This window comes from Cetorhinus maximus, chromosome 1, assembly GCF_964194155.1.
Source record: "Cetorhinus maximus chromosome 1, sCetMax3.hap1.1, whole genome shotgun sequence".
NCBI lineage: Eukaryota > Metazoa > Chordata > Chondrichthyes > Lamniformes > Cetorhinidae > Cetorhinus > Cetorhinus maximus.
In genome coordinates this window covers 52,604,955-52,631,141 of record NC_135879.1, presented here as the reverse complement: position 1 = coordinate 52,631,141, position 26,187 = coordinate 52,604,955, and positions in this window count along the sequence as shown.

The following is a 26,187-nucleotide window of genomic DNA, read 5'->3' as shown; positions in this document are numbered from 1 at the left end:
AGGTTGTCAGCCCGTGTCATTGCTGGATTGTCGTTCCCCTGCCCAATCAGAGATGGAGGGTGGGGATGTCTGGTGGCTGAAATCAAAGGCCGTGACCCGGAAGGAGGTCAGGTGACCCAGTGATTTTCTGAAAGTTAGAGCCAGAACGAAGCTTTTCTTTTCAGCAAAATTTTCAGGCATTATCTGAGGTAAATATTATTATTATGAAAAATATGTCAAAATCTGCAAAGAGTTAGGGTTAAGTGTTTTTGCCAATGAACACAGATGGCATGAATTCTGATCATCTACATAATGATAAGATCTGAAAATTGAGCAGCTGCTCAGTTCTAGCATGTTTTCCTCCATAGTTGGCCGAGACAAGGGGCTGAGGGGAGGGGCAGAGAAGAAGGTGCAGAACCACCCTGCATTTTGATGATGACTGCCTTTGCCACCTCCTCCAGGCTGTGCCCACCAGGTATGAGGTGTTGATGCCAGCTGACAGGAAGAGGGCACCTTCTCAACCACCTGACCTGCCTGAACAGAGGTGGCCATGGAGGTCAGCAGCGTAGGTGTGGTGCCTTGAAACTGGGGGCCATGCAGCAAGAGGTTAAATGACCTTTTGAGATCCATAAGGGTGATTAAGTGAGTAAGTATGGATTAGTGTGCAAGCAAGGCACAGGAAAGACCCAATAATGCTCGAGCCTTGAGAACACCTCTGAATTCCAAGGCAGCATTAGGCACCACTGTCACTGCTCGTGGCCCTGATGCCTCTGTGCAGGTGTCATGTGGCTCTGGAGACAGCGGTGGGGTTGGGGAGTCAGTGTTGGCCTTAGACTTGAGGAAGGCACACAGCATATTGGGTGCCAATCATTGTGCAGAATGGGCATTCCTCACAGAGCTTGGATGCCTGTTGAAATTAAGATGCCTGAGAATAAACATCATAGCAATGTCTCACCTCATTTAAGGAAAAGAGGGCCCCACAATGCCCGGGAGAGAAACAGGACTGGAGGTGAAGTGCCCGATCTGGCAATCCCTACGCTGTAGGAGGAGGACGTTCTGCTGCTGTCCTCCACGGAATGGACCCATTTCATTGGCAGAGGTGAAACTGGAGGAAGGCCTGGGGCTGGTGAGAATGCAAGGGGCTTTATCCAGATTTGGGACGCAGAGCGGGAGAGAGTTACGGGCAGAGTGACTGAGGCCAGGCATGGTTACATAAATATTACATGTATAGTTTGTGCATTCAAAGGCTTCCTAGTAGAAACCTTGTGAGTGTGTTATAAGTGGTTTAATGGTTGCAAGTAGTCATATCTCATAATCCATGTCGTGCTAAATGTGTTGACTATTGTACACCCCATGAAGGCTGTGAAAGACTAATTAACGTCCTTTCTTCTCTATGTCCTGTGCAGGGAATCCTTTGTGTGCTGACCCCACCCACTTTGAGAGACCAATACTGGCTTCCGAGAAGGGAGAGGAACCCTCAGAAGGTGCAGTGTCACAGCCTCTCCCTGCACCAATACCAGCACAGATACTGGCATCTCAGCAAGAATAAACGCATCGGGACCAGCACAATCTGGTGAGGGCACTTCATATTCCCATGTGCAGCTGCCGGAGAGTGTGGAGGAGCAGGAGTGTCTGAGGTTATCCAGAGATGGATGATAAGCCTCTGGAGTCATCCATGAGGCGACAGATGCTGATGTCCCACATGAAGTGCATGGAGATTTGGCAGATATACCAGAGGAGTTGTGTGCTCTGGCCTGGACTGTGGGGGTGTTCTTCTAGGCCATGTGCACTGTGATCACCCACGCTTTGGAGCACGAAGCTTACTCTATGGGCAGAATGTTGACTCTCCTGGAGGGACAAACCTCCCGGATTGCAGAAGCAATCGTGCGCATGCACTCTGACCTGCACACCATCACCCTGGCTTTGAGCTCAAGGGTCCAGAGCAGGGCAACTGGGGGGGGTAGCGAGCCTGGACACTGAGCCAGCTCCTGGCACCTCTCTGGATGTCAGGGAGGGTTAATTGATCCTTGTGGAGGATGAGCAGCAGCTACCACCACTTGGGAGCACTTCTCAGGGTACTTCTGATGGGGCAGCCTCTCCGCCACCCCTCCTCCATTGGCACAGTCTTCCTCGATTGCCGCAGTGACAGAAGCTCCTCCTGTGTCGATGCAGGAGCCTTCCAATGAGGCAGGGCCCTCAAAGCCTCAGCTGTATAGAGTATTCCTGCAAAAGAAATCTAGGGCAAGGGGATAAGCAGATCAGCAGCCCCTCTGCAAGTAGCAGTAAGTGAGGGGGAGCACTGTGTAGGAGCACACGGAAAAGAAATAAGAAAGCTCTGGACTGGTCACAAAATGGGTCACACGTGTACATTTTGTAGATCTTATCATTAGATGGGCCATTGCCAATATGTTAATAAATCTTCAATGTATTATCCCTCATGCAGAGGCTCAGTTTATATGTAAGCGATTTAGCAAATCTCTGGAGAAAAGATTCCTGAATTGTCAGTAGTGAACGTTGGTCAAGATGCAACAATGTCTAAGGTACTGGGACAGTGAGTGTGCTGACAGGACTTTCTCAGTGAGCTTGCAGTCTAGATGGAATGACACGGAGACATAAGCAGTACACACATCTCAGAGGCCAAGAATGCATGACCTACTGGAGCCTCTGTCTTATTAAGCCCTCCTGTGTGTCATGGCCATCCATGCACCTCTCCATCACCACCTCTTTGGCCTCGTCATCAGAGGAATGCCCGCTATCTTGCGTCTCCTCTTCCTCCAGACTAACCCCTCTCTGAATGATGAGGTTATGCAAAGCGCTGCACACAATGACCATCAGTGAAACTCTGGATAGAGCATACTACAGTCCTCCATCTGGGGCAGGATTTTTAGGTTGACGGGCGGGCACAGTCTGTAGGCCCAGGATCGGCTGAGAAATGGGCTGCCACCTGCGATCGAACCCCGACTGTGATTTCATGCTGGCTGGCCTATTAGCAGTGGGGGGGTGGGAGGAGGGTGGGCGCTGACGTAAGCGAGGGCACGGGTGAACGAAAGCTCCCTGAAGGAAAAGAGCTGCCTCAGGGAGCTGAAGACTTTAAAACTAATAAATAAAGGTTTTAAAATCAGGAAAAAAATGTCCACACATCACAATCAGTCACCTGAAGACATACATGATAAAAAATACTGCCCATAGATTTTTATTATTTTTAATTTAATAACAGAAACCTCATCCCGCCTTTGGTTGACATTTCATGAAAAATGCAAAGTCTGCCTGGGTGATTCGCCCGTCCCCCAACCATAAGGTTGGACGGAAAATTGGAGACAATTACAAATTTAATCACCTTAAAAGTCCTCTTAATTGTTGGCGGGCGCGCTTCTGACTTTTGCGCGTGCCCACCAACTGAAATATTGCACAAGCGCAGGATGATGTCAGGATGCTTGCCTGACGTCTTCCTGCATGATTTCACATCCTATCAAGTCGAGCACACGCCTGCACGCTGACCTAAAAATTCTGCCACTGATCTATCCAGGCAACCGAACCTCATCTTTAGCAGCCCAGTTGCCTACTTGATGACGGCTGGTTTTGTGGCGGCCATTATAGATCCTCTCCATGTCTGTTCTAGGGGCCCTCACAGATGTCATGAGCCATCTCATCAAAGGGTAACCCTTTTCACCTAGAAGCCAATCATCCAGTACATCAGGTCTATCAAACATGTCTGGCACCTGGGAGTTCCAAAGAATGTAGGAGCTATGGCTGCTGCCTGGGTACCTAGTGCAGACCTTCATAATTCTTTGATTGCAGTCACATACCAAGGAGTGATGGCCCTTCCTGTTAATGAATGTACAGGGCTGGCCTGCTGGAGCCTTTATGGCAACAACAGTGCAGTCTATTAATCCCTGAACCCCGGGGAAACCTGTGATCATCACAAAACCTCTGGCTTGTTTAAGTTCACTATGGTGGTCCATTGAAAATGCTATGCATTGACCCTGTCCTTCGGGACATTGTATCTGTAAAGACCTTTATTTAGTGGTATGCAGAAAGCTGCATAATACTACTGTCACCAGTCAGCGCGATGGCATACTACTCAAAGTGAGTAAGGGGCCTAATGTGGGCCACTCCGCCCCCGGTCTGGGACCTCTCCCTGCTGTTGTGTGCCAGCTTCTCCTGCATGAAAACAGATGGAGAAAGTGTGAGCAGGTCTCATGCCACTGCAGATGATAAGGATGCATGGAATGTTTGTGTGGTGAGTGGAACTATTCAAGATGAGGATACGAGCTCCGGAGGGAGCTCTTGATGGAGATGTGGGGGTGTGTGAGTGGTGTTGTCCTTTGAGGTGTTAGATCCCACACAGGTGGATGTGTGATGGGTTTGTGATTGTTTGAAAGTGAGAAGGTGGAACAGATGGGAGCATTTATTCCCTTCCTGCACTGGATAACTGACTTCCTCTGTGTTCCATTGGCACTGACCACCGCTGCCACCACCTCCCAGGCCAGATTGGTGACTCTGCTGGTCCTCCTGTGGCCAGAGCTGGGGTAGAGGACATCTTAGTGGCCTTCCACTGCATCCAGCAGGCACCCCAGAGAGACATCACTAAATTTTGGGGCTGCTGTTATCTCTGCTTTCAGGGCCATCTGTCACCTAGAGCAGTCCTGGTCTGTAGAGATGAAGTAGGATGCGCTATGGTACATTTTAAATATGGTGCCCGGAGTGAGGAACTGCTGAGGTCATGATGTCACAGGCAAACCTGAGCCCACCCGCCAGTGATCCGGTGTGTTTCCCATGAATGCATTATTAATGAAAGGGACTATATGGTGCGAAACCCTGCCATTGCGGCCAGCGGGTAAAATGTCCTTTTTCATGCCTGCTAGTGCAAATCTAGGATGATTCTGTCCCTAAGTTTCTGTGGTGTCATTTTTATTGCAGCGTCCTGCTTGGTTTTTATTATGTGTCTGTAAATCAGTGACTGGTGTCAGTGTCACTGAATTAAATTAGTTAACCCTCTGTGGTCTGGTTCTGTTAGTTGTTTTAAAATTGTTGATTGTTTGATATGTATGTCATGAAGCTATTAATGTATATAATATTTTGGAGAATATTTTTCTTTTAAAATAGAGGTTTAGTCTATGGGTGTGTCTTAATTGGATTAAAGCCAGCTAGTCTGGGTGCTATGATGTGTATTAGCTTTGATATGTAAGAGAGGTAGTGTGCATTTGCACTTTTTGAATAGAGCATTCAAGAAGGGGAGGTGAAAACTGACGCCTATCTAGCAGCTACCAAGCAATATGTTTATATTACTAATAAAATTGGTACAATGAAAGGGGTTTTATTGTTTGAGAGGTTTAGTTCAGAGGTTGTTGATACAATGAGGATTAACATTCAATGGGACTGGTAGGTATAACTTCAGTAGTTTTCGGGTGTGCAGGGCAGAGGCAATGTTAGATTAAAAGGCAGCTGTAAGGCTCCAACTGGCTCCACAAGAACCAAAGTGACAAGAACCTCATTTTGAATTCGTAGGTGAAAATGCTTTGCCTGGTGTCTGGTTAAGTCTATGGGTTGCTGTTGCCTTATTGGAGATTAGTTTGGGAATTTTTAAAAGTTATGATAGTAGTAATTTGTAGCCATGTATGTATATTTTGACCTGTGTAAATTAATAAAATGTTTCACTTAGTTTAATGTAAAACCTTGAGAACTGGTGATCTGATTCCTGAATTTAGAGTCACATCTCAAACATAACATACAGGTTATGACAATTGTTTAAAGTTTCCCTCTGGGATTTTTAAATAACTCCACTTTACCAATCACATCAGTCATAACAATGTGTATGTTGTTATATTTTAAATTGGTTTAAGTGAGGAGAAGGATAAGATGTGATAAATAGATTGAGAATGATGTTTAAGTTGTTAAAGCAATTGCTTTGTTCTGGCAGGAGGGGGTTGCTGCTAGGGAAATAATGAGTAATGACACTCTGGGGTAAATAAAGTGTGAGCTTTGTCAGCCATTCTGGGTGGACAATAACCATAAGACTTGGAGCAGAAATTAGGCCATTTAGCCCATCGAGTCTGCTCCGCCATTCAATCATGGCTGATAAGTTTCTCAACCCCATTCTCCCGCCTTCTCCCCGTAACTTTTGATCCCCTTACCAATCAAGAACCTATCTATCTCAGTCTTAAATACACTCAATGAGCTGGCCTCCACAGCCTACTGTGGCAATGAATTCCATAGATTCACCACTCTCTGGCTAAAGAAGTTTCTCCTCATCTCTGTTCTAAAGTTCCCTTTACTCTGAGGCCGTGCCCTCGGGTCCTAGTCTCTCCTACTAATGGAAACATCTTCCCCATGTCCACTCTATCCAGGCCTTTCAGTATTCTGTAAGTTTCAATCAGATCCCCCCATATCCTTCTAAACTCCATCGAGTATAGAGCCAGAGTCCTCAAACGTTCCTCATATGTTAAGTCTTTCATTCCTGGGATCGTTCTCGTAAACCTCCTCTGGACCCTCTCCAGGGCCAGAACATCCTTCCTGAGATACGGGGCCCAAAATTGCTCATAATATTCTTAATGTGGTCTGACCAGAGCCTTATAAAGCCTCAGCAGCACATCCCTGCTTTTATATTCTAGTCCTCTCGAAATAAATGCCAACATTGCATTTGCCTTCCTAACTACCGACTCAACCTGCAAGTTAACCTTAAGAGAATCCTGGACTAGGACTCCCAAGTCTCTTTGCACTCCAGATTTCTGAATTCTCTCCCCATTTAGAAAATAGTCTATGCCTCTATTCTTCCCACCAAAGTGCATGACCTCACACTTCCCCATGTTGTATTCCATCTGCCACTTCTTTGCCCATTCTCCTAACCTGTCCAAATCCTTCTGCAGCCTCCCTGCCTCCTCAATACTACCTCTCCCTCCACCTATCTTTGTATCATCTGCAAACTTAGCCAGAATGTCCTCAGTTCCTTCATCTAGATCATTAATGTATAAAGTAAAAAGTTGTGGTCCCAACACTGACCCATGCGGAACTCCACTAGTCACCGGCCGCCATCCTGAGAAGGACCCCCTTATCCCCACTCTCCGCCTCCTGCCAGACAGCCAATCTTCTATCCGTGCTAGTACCTTGCCTCTAACACCATGGGCTCTTATCTTAGTGAGCAGCATCCTGTGCGGCACCTTGTCAAAGGCCTTCTGGAAGTCCAAGTAGATAACATCCATTGGCTCTCCTTTGTCTAACCTACTCATTACCTCCTCAAAGAATTCTAACAGGCATGACCTCCCCTTGATGAAACCATGCTGACTTTGCCTTATTTTACCATGCACTTTCAAGTATTCTGAAATCTCATCCTTAATAATGGACTCTAAAATATTACCAACAACCAAGGTCAGGCTAATCGGCCTGTAATTTCCCGTCTTTTGCCTCACTCCCTTCTTACACAGAGGGGTTACATTAGCAATTTTCCAGTCCTCTGGGACCCTCCCTGACTCGAGTGATTCCTGAAAGTTCACCACTAATGCCTCCACTATCTCTTCAGCTATCTCCTTCAGAACTCTGGGGTGTAATCCATCTGGTCCAGGTGATTTATCCACCTTCAGACCTTTCAGTTTTCCTAGCACCTTCTCCTTGGTAATGGCCACCATACTCACCTCTGCCCCCCCGACTCTCTTGAACTTTGGGGATGTTACTCGTGTCTTCCACCGTGAAGAGTGACACAAATTACCTATTCAGTTCCTCCGCCATTTCTTTGTCCCCCACTACTAGTTCTCCAGCGTCATTTTCCAGCTGCCCAATGTCCACTTTTGCCTCTTTCTTACCCTTTATATATCTTAAAAAACTCTTGCAATCTTCTTTTATATTACTGGCTAGTTTACCCTAATATTTAATCTTCTCCCTCCTTATTTCTTTTTTAGTTGTCCCCTGTTGGTCTTTGTAGGCTTCCCAATCCCCTGGTTTCCCACTGCTCTTCGCCGCGTTGTATGCTTTCTCTTTAGTTTTTATGCTGTCCCTGACTTCCCTTGTCAGCCATGGTTGCCTCGTCCTCCCTTTAGTATGCTTCTTCTTCCTAGGGATGAATTTTTGCTGTGTCTCCCAAATTACTCCCAGAAACTCCTGCCATTGCTGTTCCACTGTCTTTCCTGCTAGGCTCATCTCCCAGTCAATTCTGGCCAGCTCCTCCCTCATGCCTCTGTAGTTGCCTTTATTCAACTGTAATACCGTTACATCTGATTCCAGCTTTTTCCTTTCAAATTGCAGGGTAAATTCTATCATATTATGGTCACTTCCTCCTAAGGGTTCCTTCACCTTAAGCTCCCTTATCAAATCTGCCTCATTACACATCATTAAATCTAGAATTGCCTGTTCCCTAGTGGGCTCCACCACAAGCTGCTCCAAAAAGCCATCTCGTAGACATTCCATAAATTCCTTTTCTTGGGATCCACTACCAACCTGATTTTCCCAGTCTACCTGCATATTGAAATCCCCCATGATCACTGTAACCTTGCCTTTCTTACACACCTTTTCTATCTCCTGGTGTATCTTGTGCCCCACATCCTGACTACTGTTCGGAGGCCTGTACATAACTCCCATTACGGTTTTTTTACCTTTGCGGTTCCTCAACTCTACCCACACAGATTCTACATCATCTGACCCTACGTCATTTCATGCTATCAATTTAATTTCATTTCTTACTAACAAAGCAACCCACCCCCTCTGCCAACCTGCCTATCTTTTCGATAGGATGTATATCCTTGGATATTTAGCTCCCAGTCCTGATCCCCTTGCAGCCATGTCTCCGTGATGCCCACCACATCATACCTGCCAATTTCAATCTGCGCCACAAGCTCATTTACCTTATTTCGTATACTGCGTGCATTCAGATACAACACCTTCAGTCCTGTATTTCCCGTCCCCTTTCTCATTGTCATCCCTTTATCTGATGTGCTTGAAGTTAGATTCCTAGCCCTTTCCAAACACTCTGTCCTATTTTGTGTTCTGGAGACTTTAATAGTCTCTCCTGGGCTCTCCTTTCTTTTCAGTTTTTTCATAATTTTCCATGAAGTTGAATCCACGCCCCCCCACATGCTAACCTGCTGCTTTGTTTCCCATTAGTCATAATTCTTGGAGTTTTACCCTTCCCTCCCCCCAACTTTCTAGTTTAAAGTCCTGTTGGCCACCCTATTTACCCTTTTCACTAGAACATTGGTCCCAGATCGGTTCAGGTGGAGACCGTCCCAACAGTACAGATCCCTCCTGTTCCAATACTGATGCCAGTGCCCCACGAAATGGAACCCCTCTTTCCCGCACCACTCCTTTAGCCACGTGTTTACTTCCCTTATTCTCGCGTCCCTATGCCAATTTGTACATGGCTCGGGTAGTAATCCGGAGATTATAACCCTTGAGGACCTGTTCTTTAATTTAGTTCCTAGTTCCTGATAATCCCCAAACAGGTCCTCTTTCCTAGCCTTACCTATGTTATTTGTCCCAACGTGGACCACAACAACTGGATCCTCCCCCTCCCTCTCCAATATCCTTTCAAGCCGGTCAGAGGTGTCCCTCACCCTGGCACCGGGCAGGCAACATGCCATGCGGGACTCTCGATCCTGCTTACAAAGGATGCTATCAATTCCCCTCATTATAAAATCCCCTACAACTACCACTTGTCTTTTTGCTCCCCCCTCTTGAATGGCCTCCTGTGCCACGGTGCCGTGGTCAGCTGGCTCATCCTCCCTACAGCCCTGTTCCTCATCCACACAGGGAGCAAGTACCTCGTACCTGTTGGACAAGGTCAAGAGCTGGGGCTCCTCTGTTCCTGAACACAGGATCCCCTCTACCTGCCTCACTTGCAGTCACACCCTGCTGACCCTGACCACTGACCGAATTTGAGGTACTTAGTCTACTAGGTGTGACCGCCTCCTGAAACAAAGCGTCCAGGTAACTCTCCCCCTCTTGGATGTGCCAAGCGTCCGGAGCTTGGACTTCAGCCCATCAATTCTGAGCCAGAGTTCCTCCAGCAACCAACACTTGCTGCAGATGTGGTCACTGCGGCTCGCAATGGGATCTGCCAGCTCCCATATCATACATCTACAGCACATCACCTGCCCAGCCATCTCTACTTAGTTAATAAATTTATTAATTAGCTTTGCAGTGGTTTTTTTTCAAATTTGGTGCAGATTTCCTACCAACCAATCAGGTCACAGCTTTCCTATGATGTCACTTTTTCAGTTTTGGCTTCAGTTACTCTGTGCCCCGAGGTCACCGCTCTGGTGCTCCTCCCTCCGAGTCTGCTCCCTGGAGACAAGGCCGCGAATCCCCGAGGTAAGCTAGATTTATACTCACCGCGTTACACTTGGTCATGTGACTGGAACAGTCCTGAGATAATGGGCATTAACGTCCAAGCTCTAGGGCGGTGTACCTGGGGGGGCATCCCAAAGATGTGCTGGAGAGCCACTCCTGGAAGCTCCCAGCTTCAAATGAAAAGTTCAAACTTCCTCTGGCCAATTGCCCTGCACTAGGGACCATCTGAAAATGCGATTTAAATCGCAAACTTCAGATTGTTCCGACTATGTTACAGCAATAGTTACCCAGATAAAGCTAAAAGAATTAAAACTACTACCAGCTTCTGGGTAACTATTGTACAAACCAACCCCGACACCCCACTGGCTTTCCCCACACCCCCCCAACCCCCCACAACCCCTACCACCAAACCCAGTCTACGCCCCGACCTCCCATGTGACTCCCCTTCCCCCAATACCCACCCCCCCCGCCCCCGTCCCCCTCCGACTACCCTCACCCCAGGTCTGACCAGACTGTCCCCACACCAGACCCAACCCAACTTCACCCCGCCGCCAGGTCCGATCCGACTCCCCCCCGACCCCCCAAGGCCCGACACAAGTGCACCCATCCCAGGCCTGACCAGATTGCACCCCCCCAGGCCCAATCAGACTCCCAACTCCCTCCCCAAACCCTATCCAACTGCTCCCAACATCCTCCAGGCCCAACCTGACCGTCCCCACCCTCAAACCCAACCCAACTCCCAGCAACCCCTCCAGGCCCGACCCAACTCCCAACTCCCCCTGCCCTGGGCCTGACCAACTGTCCCCACACCCCAGGCCTGACCTGACAGCCCCCCACAGGCCTGAGCCGATCGGAGCTGACACCACCCCCGGACCAACCCAATGTCCCTCCAGAGCTGATTACCCCCTACCCCCTCAGGCCAGGCCAGACCTGTCTGATACAATTCTCCTTCCCAACCCGATTCCCAACTGCCCCACCACAGGCCCAACCCCACCCAATTCCCCCCCGCCAGGCCTGAACCAACCACCCCCCCGCCCCCACCGGCCTGACACCCCCTTCCCCTGCCCAACCCAACTTCCGACTGCCCCACCGCGGGCCAGGCCCGACTTGCCCCATCCCCGACCTGAGTCCCGACACCCCACCATAGGACTGATCCCCCACCAGCCCAACGCGACTCCACCCCCCACCAAGCCCGATTCGACCTGACCTGACCCCCTACCCCCGCTCAATGCCCGACCTGACTCCACCGACCCAGGCCTTACACAACTCCCAACTCAGCCTCCGCCCTAGGCCTGACTCGACTCCCAACTGACCACTCATGCCTGACCCAACCCGAATCCCCCCACCAAGGCCCAACCTGACAGGACTCCACCCCCACTTCAGGCCCGACCCAACCCACTCCCAGGCCTGACCTGACTCCAGCCCACCAGGCCCGACCTGACTCCCCTCCACCACCTGGGCCCAACCTGACTCCCTTCCACGGGCCTGACCCAACTCCCCCGCCAGGTCCAGCTCAACTCCCAACTGCACCCCCCGCGCTCCCAACCCAGGCCTGATGATTCCACCCCTCCAAGGCTTGTCAAAGACCTTTAAACTTGGCTGGGCCTTCAAACTTACCTGGTTTATGGCAGCTCGTGCTGTAAAAAAGGGGACATGGCTTACTGCTCTCGACTGTAAACCTCGGGAGCGTGCTGCACTACACAGATCTTGCCTGGCCTGAGTCGGAAGGTCGGGCAGAATAGGGGTGGCTGGATTTCAAGGCAATTGACTATGAGCAGAGTGGGAGTCCAACTCAATTGCCACTCCAGTGGAAGTATTGGCCAATGATTTTTATTATCTGAAGTCTGAGAAAGTCCTGGGCAGGCTCGCACCAACCACCTTCAGCTGCTTCATCAATGACCTCCCTTCCATCATAAGGTCAGAAGTGGGGATGTTCGCTGATGATTGCACAATGTTCAGCACCATTCGCGACTCCTCAGACACTGAAGCAGTCCATGTCCAAATGCAGCAAGACCTGGACAATATCCAGGCTTGGGCTGACAAGTGGCAAGTAACATTCGTGCCACACAAGTGCCAACAATGACCATCCCCAACAAGAGAGAATCTAACCATCGCCCCTTGACATTCAATGGCATTACCATCGCTGATTCCACCACGGTCAACAGCCTGGGGGTTACCATTGACTAGAACCTGAACTGGACTAGCCATATAAACACTGTGGATACAAGAGCAGGTTAGAGGCTACAAATTATGTGGCAAGTAACTCACCTCCTGACTCCCCACCGACGCACAGTAGCAGCAGTGTGTACCATCTAGAAGATGCACTGCAGGAACTCACCAAGGGTCCTTAGCCAGCACTTTTCAAATGCACGAGCACTACCGTCTAGAAGGACAAGGGCAGCAGACACATGGGAATGCCACCACCTGGAAATTCCTCTCCAAGCCACTCACCACCCTAACTTGGAAATATGTCGCTGTTTCTTCACTGTCGCTGGGTCAAAATCCTGGAACTCCCTTCCTAACAGCACTGTGGGTGTACCTACACCACATTGACTGCAGCAGTTCAAGAGGCAGCTCACCACCGCCTTCTCAAGGGCAATTAGGTATGAGCAATAAATGCTGGCATAGCCAGCGACACCCACATCCCATGAATGAATAAAAAAACCCTGAAATTTAACAGTTTAATAAATTTAAATCAGCTTCCAGTACCAGGTGATTGCATCTATGTTCTTGGAAATCAAAATCAAATCATCTTTTTATTGTTAACTTTACAGAATTGCAATTGAACCAACCAAAGATAACAACATGAAGTGATGCTACTATAAGTTTTGCACTCACTGATGGATGTACATTCAGCCCGTGTTATTCACTGTTTGTTTGTACCAATGTTTGGCCACCAGCTGTGATATTGTGGAATTGATTTACTTTTTAAAGGTGCAGGAATTATTCAAACAAAATGTGCATGGAATAATACAACATACTGAAAATTATTTTCCAATAAGTCTACAACAGTGATATTGTAAAGAAATGAGTAAACTATTTTGAACTTTAAGCAGAACTTTAGTGAGCCTTAGCATCACTCAGTCCTGCAAACACTTTCTTTAACCTGGTACTTTACAAACACAGTAAGAAAATATAATTTGTCATACTAAACATAATGTTTGTTTTGTGAGATAACAACTGGTAGAAAGCAGGTTAAAGTTAAAGGCTGTGGCCCAATTTTATTTATACTTTTATTTGCAAGCTGTATGTATAGTAAGCCTACACAGCATTTCAATTTTGAATGTGTGCTTGCAATAGTCATGTGTTAAGGCACTTTTTAGCAGGCACTACAGGAGCTAAATATCATTAGGGACTTAATAGATGTGCTGGATTTTTTGCTTTTTCAATTCACTTAATCATTATGAAGTTATTGTTGTATTTCCCACCAAGCAGAACAAATAGCAATCCCAAAGCACAGCAGGAGACAAGAAAAGTGACTTTCAAACAGGCTGAGCCTATCTGGAAATATAAAGTGGGAGGCATCATAAACAGGAGCCTGGCTAGGCAGGTACAATTAAGGGATTGGATAGATAGCACCTCCATACTTTATAATTATGTGAACACTGGATGGAGGAACGAAGTTCAGCTGGATGGCTTTCCTCATCCATATTTATCTTATGCTCTTCTGTGCAAAGTTCATTCTGTTCCTTTGATAATTGTGTTCATATTTTTTAGTAAAACACCTAATGTGATTATAGCTTTGTATGTATTTAATTATTAACTGTTGCATTAAACAAGTTCAGTATTTATGAATACACTACAATTCTAGTTGAGAATTATTAATGAATCTATACATTTACAAGAATTTTGCAGATTTTCTTTGATTAAAAAGCACTGTTAACAGTATAAAGGGCACTTGACTCTTGGTAAGCTGAATAAAAGCAATCAATGTAGGCCCACAAAGGGAAAAGAGCCTCTTTGTGTGGAATGTGTAACAAAGTCTTAAACCATTGCTTACAAATTAATTTACAATTTTTTGGAGTTACTTGAGATTACTGGAACATTTTAAGGAGAAGGAAAGAGGAAATGACAAAATCAGTCACTTGACTAATAAACCTACTTAGGTCACACAATGACAAGATAAATGTAGATAAGAAAGGCCACTCATCAATATGTTGGTCTCTTAGATCAGAAACAAAAAATGTACATCTGCCCCTGCACCGCAATCCCCCACCTCCACCACAACGTCCCGCCCCCAAACCGCCCACCCAACCCTGGCCCTTGTACCATCCAATATGATCTTGAATAACTATGATTTTCAGATCAATTATTGCACCCAGAAGTTTTAATTACTCTTTGTATAAAGAAATGCTTCCTGTTATCTCTTATGAACATTAATCATTTAACTCAAGTACTTTCTTTCTGAATCAATCGATACTAGATTAGGTTTAAGAGTTAAAGTTGAGGGCCTGGGCTTATTATATAACTTTACAACAATGTGTAAGTGTTTTAGGCATAACAAAGATAACTAAAAATCCAAAGCCCACTCATTAAACTTGTCAATCAACAGCTGATATGTAAAACTTTATGTGATCATCCAACTGCAGACACAAAACGAAATAATTTAATGCCTCATTTAAAATAGAAAATTGATGTGTTAAGCTTTTATATGATAATATTTAAATATTCAATTTTGAGGAAGAAGTGTCACTTATCAGGATTTAAATGTGACCTTTGGTGCAACACATACAGGTTATTAAAGTGCAGAGATCTCAGACATTGTTCCTTGCTAGAGAATTTCTCCTTGAACATCCTGGGTTGATATGGCCTCCTGCTGAGATTCCTTCAATCACCTCCTCATCTTCCAGCAACTTCTCCGACACTGCATGGCCTCTGTTCATCCTCCCTGTCATGCTGTATATCAAGGGGAATGTCTATTAGTGCACCCATATTTGGGAACAACTATGTGATGCAGAAGCCTTGAAATCAGCGAAAAGTCCTTTGGCTATTGCCAAATTATTCCCTGTAGCCTTCTGCAACTTGAAAAAGCTATGGAAAACATCAAAACACATACAAATAGCAATAGCCAGAAGAAATCAACCAGCAACTAACCTATCGGTAATGATGATCTCTTTAATTCATGTTAATGGAGGATCCTACTGCTTAATGCATGTGCAAGGTTAAAGAAGGTGTCGGTTAGAACATTGAGCTCCAAAATGGCAGGACTGGCATCAGATCAGCATTCTATTCTGATTAACACCATGATCTGCCTGCTATATATACCCCTGGTCAGGACAGATGCAAGAAGGCCAAATTTCAAAGGGTACAGCAATTATATTGCATGAGAAAAGGGTGCTGATTGGATGGCAAGATGAATTTGATTGGTCAAGGCATACATTTTTATATATAAATAAATATAAAAATATTCATATATGTATATATATATTGTAAATATATATATATTGTAAATATATATATATATACATACAGTCACATGGCTCTGCCTCTGTAATTTTGAAAATGTGGTTTTCAATTTCTCAACTGACTGGAAATTTTGCAATTTGAAATGATACAGAACAAACTACTTAAAAATGCAAGGCCACCTTCCAAGGTGAAGGTGAAAAAGTAAACAAGTCACTCCCAGGGGAGTGTGGAGAGAGAGACATTTCCTATAATTAAAAGATCCATTGAAACTCATCACTGTCTAAGGAAGAGACATTAAAATGCAAAGTGCTAGATATTGAAACAATGGCTGCCACAGACAGACCCACCCAAAACCCCTTGGAAATACACAATGGGTGAAGTATAACTGGCTGGGCTGCAGCCACTGCAGAGAGATTACAAATGACACAGGGAGTGTCGAGAAAGTTTTCAGCAGAGGAAACAGGCTGGAAAGCTGTGCTCTGTTCCTCTCTCTCGGAACAGGTCTGGTTCGGAAGACAACTTTACTAGAAATCTACCAGCAAACTGAGATCTTGGAATAGCTGCAACATCTTCTACATCTGACCACATCCACAAAACCAGCTAATCCAAATCAGCTGCAACGTTTCATAATCTATGCCAAGCAAAGGATACTTAACTGAATATTCTTTTAACCTTTTTTCTTAGACTCCGACTTCCCTTATTTCTGATACCTGTGTGTGATGTCACTTTTTTTTTTCTCGGGTTTAGTGGCTAATATATCTGCTCTTTCTTTAACTCAAGAAAACCTTTTTTGATTGGCTCCTCATTGTTCACTGCATAAATCGTTAAACATATTTGGATTCGGAAAGGAATATCTTCATGGGAAAAAAAAAACTAAAACCTTTGTTGTGACCAACCAAGGATACTGAATAGAGGGGAGCCAGTTCACTCCTCCTCACTTGGCCTTAACAAAACTGGAGGCTCGTGTCCAGAATGGTTCCTACTGACTGATGAAATAATTAGAGTGGGGAAAGTAAATTTTTTCTTCAAAAACAATTTGAAAACTGCAAAAGGTTTTATTACTAAAGTGCTAAAATTTCTACATTCAATATCAATGCTTTCATAGAGCAAGATGAGATAACTGCCAAATAGTTATGGGCACTGTCAACGAAGAATTAAAAGGTGTAGCTAGGCACTTAGAGGTGGAGTTCTGCCTGAAAGTCAAAAAAACAAAAATTTTAAAATGAGTGGTGAAACATTGAGAAGTGGAAATGGAAGACACTGAAAAAGATAAATTAGTGGCAGAAAAATTAAGGTTGGAGCAGCAAAAATTGGAATTTGAACAAAGGGGAAAAGAGAAGTAGGAAAGGGAAAGAGCGAGAGAGAGGCAGGAACGGAAGGACGCCAGAGAATTCCAGGAAAGAGGATGAGAAAGGGAGTTTAAATTAAAACAGCTTGAGTTGAGAAGGGAGGACCCCACTGTGTCCATTGAAGGTAGCCCTTGCTCAGACTTAAAGGCTGAGGTATTCAAGTTAGCCCATTTAATCCCTAAATTTGATGAAGGAGAGGTGGGCACCTTCTTTATCTCTTTCAAAAGGTTAGCAAATCAGATAAGGTGGCCAGCCCAACACTGGTCCCTGAGGTTGCAAAGTATGCTGACAGGAAAAGCTCACGAGGTTTATTCCCTCTTGCCTGAGGAAAATGTGACAAGCTATAAGACAACAAAAAGGGCTATCTTATGTGCCAGAGGCATGTCATCAGAAATTCCGTATCCTCGGGAAACGGTCTGACCAGACGTACTTGGAATTTGAATGGCTGAAGCAGCTAGCTTTTGACCAGTGGATATTGGTGCTTAAAATTGAGGCCACCAACCAAAACCTTCATGAAGTAATTCTCCTTGAGGAGTTTAAAAACTCCATGCCCTTCCTGATAAGAATTCACATAGAGGAACAAAGGATAGCAGGGGCCAGGCAGACAGCAATTCTAGCCAATGATTATGAGTTTATCCACAAACCCTCATCCCAAAGAAAACCCTTCCCTAGTCAGTCCCAACCAACTGAGAAGGATAGAAGGTGGGAAAGTGATAGGAAACTGAGCACCCATGGGAGAGAAGGGTCAGCTGGAACCAGAGGGGACATTCCTCAGGCCAGAAAGGATGGTGCTGAGAAGAGGATTGAGGCCAAGAAGCCTGTGGGTTTGAACTGTCGGAAGGTAGGACATCTCCATGCCAATTGCTGGTGGTTATGGGAAAAAAACGTGGGATTTGTTGGGGTACTCAAACCCTGTGCAGAAAATGGGAGTCAGACAGGGAACATATCAGACCAGGCAATGGCCCTGACTGCAGCAGCAAATCCTGTAGACGCACGACTGTGAGTGCTGAGGAGTTTTAAAAAAACCTTGGAATTACAAGGATTTTGTACTAAAAGGTTGAATGGCCATATTTCCCCAGAGTGAGGCGAGTGAGCCTATCATGATACTGAGGGGTACTGGGGCAGTCAAAGTCTACCCTGGGAAAAGGCATGACTTTTCCACCAGAGAGTGAGTGCAGTAAGTACCAAGGTCTTGGAAAAGGGGATTGAAGAGGGGGTACATGCCCATCCCCTTATACTGGGTGCACCTGGAATGCAAGCTTATGTCAGGGCTGGTGACATTGGGAGTCATCCCCAGTTTGCCTCTGGGCAAGGTTGACCTGGCAAGATCAAAAGTGATAGCATTCCCCAGTAGTCTCAGAGAAGCTGTCCAAGATCAGCTGCAGGAGAAAGGACTTGGCATTTTCCCTGGCTTTGTGGTAACCCAGTCTATGGCTAGACAAACTCTGTCAGTGGCGCTGCAGACAGATGACCCGACTATCCGGTTATCTGAGACATTTATCGGGACTCTAGAGGCAGCTGAGGCAGGCTGAAAAATAGTACTCCCGAAATGTCAGGAACGGTTCAGAGAGGCTGAAGAGGCTGGAGAAAGCCAGCAGGAGTCTGTAAGAGTACAGGGAATCGAGAGAGGTGTGGTCGGCCTACAGGGCGAGGGTGGTGGGTTGCGAGGTGCGGGGGGTGGGTGGGGGGTTGGCGATAGAACTGTGAGAGTTGGGGTAGTTAGGGAAGAGCTACAGGGACTTAAAAAGGCCCAGGCTAGGCCAGCAGAAGTAAAAGAGGTGAAGATAGACCCCGTGAGGATTGACATGGTTAAAGGAAAGCCACTTTTAAAAATTCATTCTCAGGATGTGGACATCACTGGCTGGGCCAGCATTTATTGCCCATTCCTAGCGGCCCTTGAGAAGGTGATAGTGAGCTGCCTTCTTGAACTGCTGCAGTCCATGTGGTGTAGGTACTCCCACAGTGCTTTTGGGAAGGGATTTCCAGGATTTTGACCCAGTGACAGTGAAGGAACAGAGATATATTTCCAAGTCAGGGTGGTGAGTGACTTAGAGGGGAACTTCCAGGTGGTGGTGTTCCCATCTATCTGCTGCCCTTGTCCTTCTAGATGGTCATGGTCGTGGGTTTGGAAGCTGCTGTTTAAGGAGCCTTGGTGAATTCCTGCAGTGCATCTTGTATATGGTACACGTCAGTGGTGGAGGGAGTGAATGTTTGTGGATGGGGTGCCAATCAAGGGGGCTGCTTTGTCCTGGATGGTGTCAAGCTTCTTGAGTGTTGTGGGAGCCGCACTCATCCAGGCAAGTGGGGAGTATTCCATCACACTCCTGACTTGTGCCTTGTAGCTGGCGAACAGACTTTGGGTAGTCAGAAGGTGAGTTACTCATCACAGGATTTCTAGCCCCTGATCTGCTCTTGTAGCCAAAGTATTTATTTGGTTAGCCCAGTTCAGTTTCTGGTCAATGTTGGCCCCAGGATGTTGAGAGTGGGGGATTCAGTGATGGTAATGCCATTGAATGTCAAGGGGCAATAGTTGGATTTTCTCTTGTTGGAGATGGTCATTGCCTGACACTTGTTACTTGCCACTTTTCAACCGAAGCCAAGATATTGTCCAGGTCTTGCTGCATTTGGCCATGGACTGCTTCAGTATCTGAGGAGTTGTGAATGGTGCTGAACATTGTGCAATCATCAGCGAACATCCCCACTTCTGACCTCATGATGGAAACGAGGTCATTGATGAAGCAGCTGAAAATGTTCAGGCCGAGGACACTACCCTGAGGAACTCCTGCAGTGAAGGCCTGCTGCTGAAATCACTGACCTCCAACAACCACAACCATTTTCCTTTGTGCCAGGCATGACTCCAACTAGCTTAGAGTTTTCCCCCTGATTCTCATTGACTCCAGTTTTGCTGGGGCTCCTTGATGCCACACTCGGTCAAATGCTGCCTTGATGACAAACGCAGTCACTCTCACCTCACCTCAGGAGTTCAGCTCTTTTGTCCATGTTTGAACCATTTGAAAATGCCAAAACCAGGCCAGCATAAGTGAAGTGGTGCATGAGGGGCCTGTAAAGGTTAAAAAGGATAGAGGAAAAGAGCCAGCAATTTGGTTAGCAGACACCTTCATGGCAGACTTTAATGGGAGACAGGGAAGTTCCCAAATAGACCAAGAAAGAGTGAGGGTGATGCCCCAAAAGGGTCACAGGGGCGTACAGCATGAGCTGAACATCCATGTAGGGGCAGTAATGAGGGACATGGAACAGTTTAGGAGAACACCCATTTCTAAAACAAAAGAGGAGGAAAGGAGTAACTACCCCAAATCAGGCAGCACTTGTGGAGATCACAAGGGGAATAGCAGTGAAACTCATGCAAGGTGAACCACTGATAGACAAGACAAAACAGATCACGTTTGCTAAAAGTGAAGTGCCGAATGCAAAACCAGAATTCCTACATGAGGGAAAAATCCAATTACAGCTCACTAACATCAAGAAATCAGGTTTATAAGAGTGCCTGGGTTGGAGCTCATAAATTCATAGGTTATAGAGGTGAACAGCAAGGGGTTAAAGCCGATCTGAGCGAACCAAGCTAGCAGGCTGAAAAATATGCATGTTAAAAGCCTCTGTGAAGGTAGGGCCAGTGAGAAGCATAGAATCCTACAGGTTAGCAAGCACAGCTTGGCTGTAATCAGCAATCTGGAACGCAACAGCCTAACAGCTATGTAAACCAACAAAACCCTAGAGTTACAGCAAGGAACAGGCACAGGGTCACCGACTAAACCATCTGTCTTGCCCACCACCAAAAAAAAGCAACTTCAGAAGCCAATTGCCAGCCTAATCCTTTCAAATGAACACAGCCTTTGTTTGTAACCAATCACCTGAAAAGGAAATACCAATGTAAGAACATGTTACCAAGGACCTAACAGAGTTTAGGGTAATCTCAAAATCAAGACTACGGTAGAGCTAAACGGTTGCAATTCGAGTGAGAGAGTGAATGGGAGTGAATGTGTTCTTTTTGTTTTGTATTTTTTCATGCCTTGCAATGAAATGAGAATGAATCTTATTTCACTTCTCGTGATACAGATGCATCATGAGGCTATGCCCCTTTAATTTTGAAAAATATGACTTTTCAAACTTTCAAATGACTGGAAATTTTGCAATTTGAAATGACACAGAACAAACTACTTAAACATTCAAGGCCTCCTTCTAAGGTGAAGGTGAAAAACAAAAAAAAATGGCCCCAGGGGAGCGTGAAGGGAGAGACATTTCCTATAATTCAAAGACTCATCGAAAATCATCACTGTCTAAGGAAGAGACATTAAACTGTAAAGTGCTGGATATTGAAACAATGGCTGCCACAGACAGAACCACCCAAAACCCCTTGGAAATACACAATGGGTGAAGTATAACTGGCTGGGCTGCAGCCACTGCAGAGAGATTACAAATGACACAGGGCGTGTCGAGAAAGTTTTCAGCAGAGGAAACAGGCTGGAAAGCTGTGCTCTGTTCCTCTCTCTCTCTCCTGGAAGAAATGTATTACTCCATTTGGAAGAAAATGTTACTAAAAATCTACCGGCAAGCTGAGATTTTTATAATAATTGCAACATATTCTTCATCTGACCACATCCACGAAACCAACTAATCCAAATCAGGCACAACGTTTAAAAATCTACACCTCAAGGACAAGCAAAGGACATTTAACTGTATATCCTTTTAACTTTTTTTTATTGGTCTATAACTTCCCCAATTTCTGACACTTGTGTGTGTGATGTGTTTTTATTACTTTTTCTCATGTATATATCCTTGGCACACTCTCCAAGGCAATGCCTTGACCAATCAGAGACAGTGTGGTAAAGTGGAGTGCTATGTACCTTTAAAACAATGTAGTTAGTTGACCATGTGACTATATTGACCAATCGTTACACAGTGTGGGCTTCTTGGGTAACTGTAAGCCTAGAGCTGGAGGTGTTAGTGCTCTGTTCTTAGTTCCAATAAACCACCAGCGTTTGTTCAGTTAATCTGTCTCTCTGCCTATATTGTTTCAAGCACCAACTAATGTGTGAATATCAAGGGCTCAGCTCACGTTCGCTGGACAAAGTGAACCTGATAACCAAAAACGTAAAACTGGCAACCGGGATAAACTGGATCAATTGACAGTAATTAAGAAAGCCACAGTAAGCCAGCTACGTTACTTCACCACTGCCTTGAAAGCTGTTTGGAAGCGCAGTCTCCTTAGTCATCGAGTATGACCCGGTTTGGACATCTTGAGCCATTCGATCCCATTTCCGATGGCTGGTCTCAGTATGTCAAACGCCTAGCATTCTTCTTTACCGCTAACGACATCACAGGGGGGACAAGAAGAGGGCGATCTTTTTTGTCCACATGCAGGAGCAAAATGTATGGGCTGACCCGTAGCCTCATGTTACCTAACATCCCCGATATGAAGACTTTCGATGAGTTAGTAAATATTGACAAAAACCACCTGAAGCCAAAGCCCTCAGTCATATGCAGCATTTTAAATTCAATTCAAGGAATAGGCTTCCAGGAGAGACAATCACTGGCTATGTTGCTGCTTTAAAGGAATTAATGGAATATTGTGAGTTTGGAACTTCAATTAATGACATGTTGAGAGACTGATTGAATTGCGGAATTGGGGATGATGCTATTCAAAAGCGATTGCTATCTGAAACTAATCTAGACTTCAGTAAGGCATTAGAATTAGCAACAGCAATGGAGAGCACTGGTAATGACTCAGAGGCAATAAGGGATACACAAAATGGCGCTGTCCATCTTGTAGGGTGGGCAGGGCCGGTAACAAAAGGCACGAAAACGTCGGACTCCTCAGAAAGGCAGGGAATGCCCACTATGCACAGACCATTGAAGAACAACAGTACTACAGTGAAAACCCAGGACATTAATGAATGAAATGCATCCAGGCAGCCTGCAGGCGATCAACAGTTCAGCAATATTGAATGTTTTTTCTGCCACTGCAATGGTCACATAATGCGGCGCTGTCAAGATAGGCTGAGACAGCATTTAAAAACAAAATAAAGCTAGAACTCATTAAATCTGTCTCGTTGAAGAGCTAGAGGAAGCAAAACCTGACATCTATTCATTATACAACTCGAGAGTGGGAAAAACTGAGTCAATCCAGGTAGTCATTAGAGTCAATGAACAACCCATCAAAATGGAGGTCAATACTGGGTCATCAATGTCTGTCATAGGAGAACATACGTTCAGACACTTGAATAAAAGAGTCCACCCTTTAAGTTTGGAACAATCGGGCACTAAGTTAAAAACATATACGGGCGAAGAAATAAGAGTGAAAGGGGTATGTCAAGTCCTGGTGCAGTATGGGGATCTGTCTGCAAATTTACTCCTTATAGTAGTAGCTGGGGTGGGCCCTTGTTTAATTGGTCACAACTGGCTCAAAAAGATTAAATTGCAACGCGCTGAGATTTTTCAAATCAGAACGAGAAACTTACAGGAATTGTTACAAAAGTACACATCCATTTTCAGTGATAAGCTGGGAAGGATTCGTGGGCTACAAGCCAAACTTCACGTAGACCCTAACGCAACCCCCAGATTTATCAGACTCAGACCAGTCCCTTATGCTCTACGGGACAAGGTTGAGACCGAGATAAACAGGCTGGAAAAGTTGGGTATCTTACAACCGGTGCAATTTTCTGAGTGGGCGGCACCCTTAGTACCTGTACTGAAGCCAGACCAAAGTGTTCGCTTATGTGGTGACTATAAGTTAACTGTAAACAGAGCGGCTAAACTGGATAGACACCCGATACCGAAGATTGACAAATTATATTCAAAATTGGCAGGGGGCATCACATATTCAAAACTCGACATGAGCCACATCTACCAGCAGGTAGAGTTGGAAGAAGGCTCTAGGGAATTTGTGACCAACAATACACATCGAGGATTGTATCAATACACTCAACTACCCTTTGGGGTCTCATTGGCGTGTGCTATTTTCCAGTGTACCATGGAAAATCTGCTTCAGGGACTGCCCCATGTCGTTGTTTATCTGGATGATGTCTTAGTCACTGGACTAACTGACGAAGAACATTTAGCTAATTTGGAGGAGATGCTGAAATGATTCTCACAAGCAGGGGTGCGCTTGAAAGGAGAGAAATGTACTTTCCAAGCCAAAGAGATACTTTACTTGGGTCATAAGATCAATGCATAGGACCAGCATCCTGTGGAAGAAAAGGTCAAGGCTATTCATGAGGCACCTACACCGAAGATCACTACAGAACTAAAGGCCTTCTTAGGCATGATAAACTACTATGGGCGATTTCTCCCAAATCTGTCAACCGCACTAGCTCAGTTATACACATTGGTTAAGAAAAACCATAAATGGATTTGGCAAGCTCCGCACCAAGAGGCGTTTCTGAAGGTAAAGCTGTTGTTAAGATGAATGGCCCTACTGGTCCACTTTGACCCAAAGAAAGAATTACCCACCACAGAGTAGGGGCTGTCCTTTCACATCGGATGGCGGATGGCTCTGAATGACCTGTTGGCTATACATCTTGCATGCTCAGTGCTGCAGAGCGACAATATTCTCAAATTGAGGAGGAGGGCTTGTCTGTTGTGTTTGGTGTTTGGAAATTCCATCAATACCTTCATGGTCATCATTTTCACATTATATCCGACCACAAGCCTCTGTTGGGATTATTTGGAGAGGATAAGGTGATACTCCCCATCATATCTGCTCGCATCCAGAGGTGGGCACTGATATTAGCCGCTCACGAATACAATTTTATTCACCAATTGGGAAGCCAGATCCCACATGCTGACTTGCTGAGCCGCCTCCCCCTGCCAGATAACAATGTGAAGGTTTCAATTCCCCAGTCTTACAATTAAATTTTTTGGATTCCTCCCCTGTCCAGGCAAAACAAATCTGTGACAAAATAAAAACAGAATTACCTGGAAAAACTCAGCAAGTCTGGCAGCATCGGCGGAGAAGAAATCAGTCAACGTTTCGAGCCCTCATGGCCCTTCAGCAGAACTGAAGCATAGTTTCAACAAGGGAGAAATATAAATTGGTTTAAGGTGGGTGGGGGGGAAGAGACACATTGAGGGTGTGGTGTGAGCAGATAATCAAAAGATGTCACAGACAAAAGGGTCAAAGAGGTGTTGAAGGTGGTGGTCTTCGTCTGAGAAAAGTGCTAATTAAGAATGCAAGACAGGATATTCAAAGTACAGCTCTAGTGGGGGTGGGGTGGAAAGACTAAAGGTTTTAGTTTTAGATTTAAATAGGTGGGGAAAGAAGAATCTATATAAATTATTGAAAAAAAAGGCGGGTGGGGGGGGAAAAGAAACGGGGTGGGGATGGGGGGAGGGGGAGTTTAAGATCTAAAGTTGTTGAATTCGATATTCAGCCCAGAAGGCTGTAAAGTGCCTAGTCGGAAGATGAGGTGCTGTTCCTCCAGTTTGCGTTGGGCTTCACTGGAACAATGCAGCAAGCCAAGGACAGACATGTGGGCAAGAGAACAGGGTGGAGTGTTAAAATGGCAAGCAACAGGGAGGTTTGGGTCTTTCTTGCAGACAGACCGCAGGTGTTCCGCAAAACGGTCGCCCAGTTTGCATTTGGTCTCTCCAATGTAGAGGAGACCGCATTGGGAGCAACGAAAGCAGTAGACTAAGTTAGGGGAAATGCAAGTGAAATGCTGCTTCACTTGAAAGGAGTGTTTGGGCCCTTGGACGGTGAGGAGAGAGGAAGTGAAGGGGCAGGTGTTGCATCTTCTGCGTGGGCATGGGGAGGTGCCATAAGTGGGGGTTGAGGAGTAGGGGGTGATGGAGGAGTGGACCAGGGTGTCCCGGAGGGAACGATCCCTACGGAATGCCGTCAAGGGGGGTGAAGGGAAGATGTGTTTGGTGGTGGCATCATGCTGGAGTTGGCGGAAATGGCGGAGGATGATCCTTTGAATGCGGAGGCTGGTGGGGTGATAAGTGAGGACAAGGGGGACCCTATCATGTTTCTGGGAAGGAGGAGAAGGCGTGAGGGAGGATGCGCGGGATATGGGCCGGACACGGTTGAGGGCCCTGTCAACGACCGTAGATGGAAAACCTCGGTTAAGGAAGAAGGAGGACATGTCCGAGGAGCTGTTTTTGAAGGTAGCGTCATCAGAACAGATGCGACGGAGGCGAAGGAACTGAGAGAATGGGATGG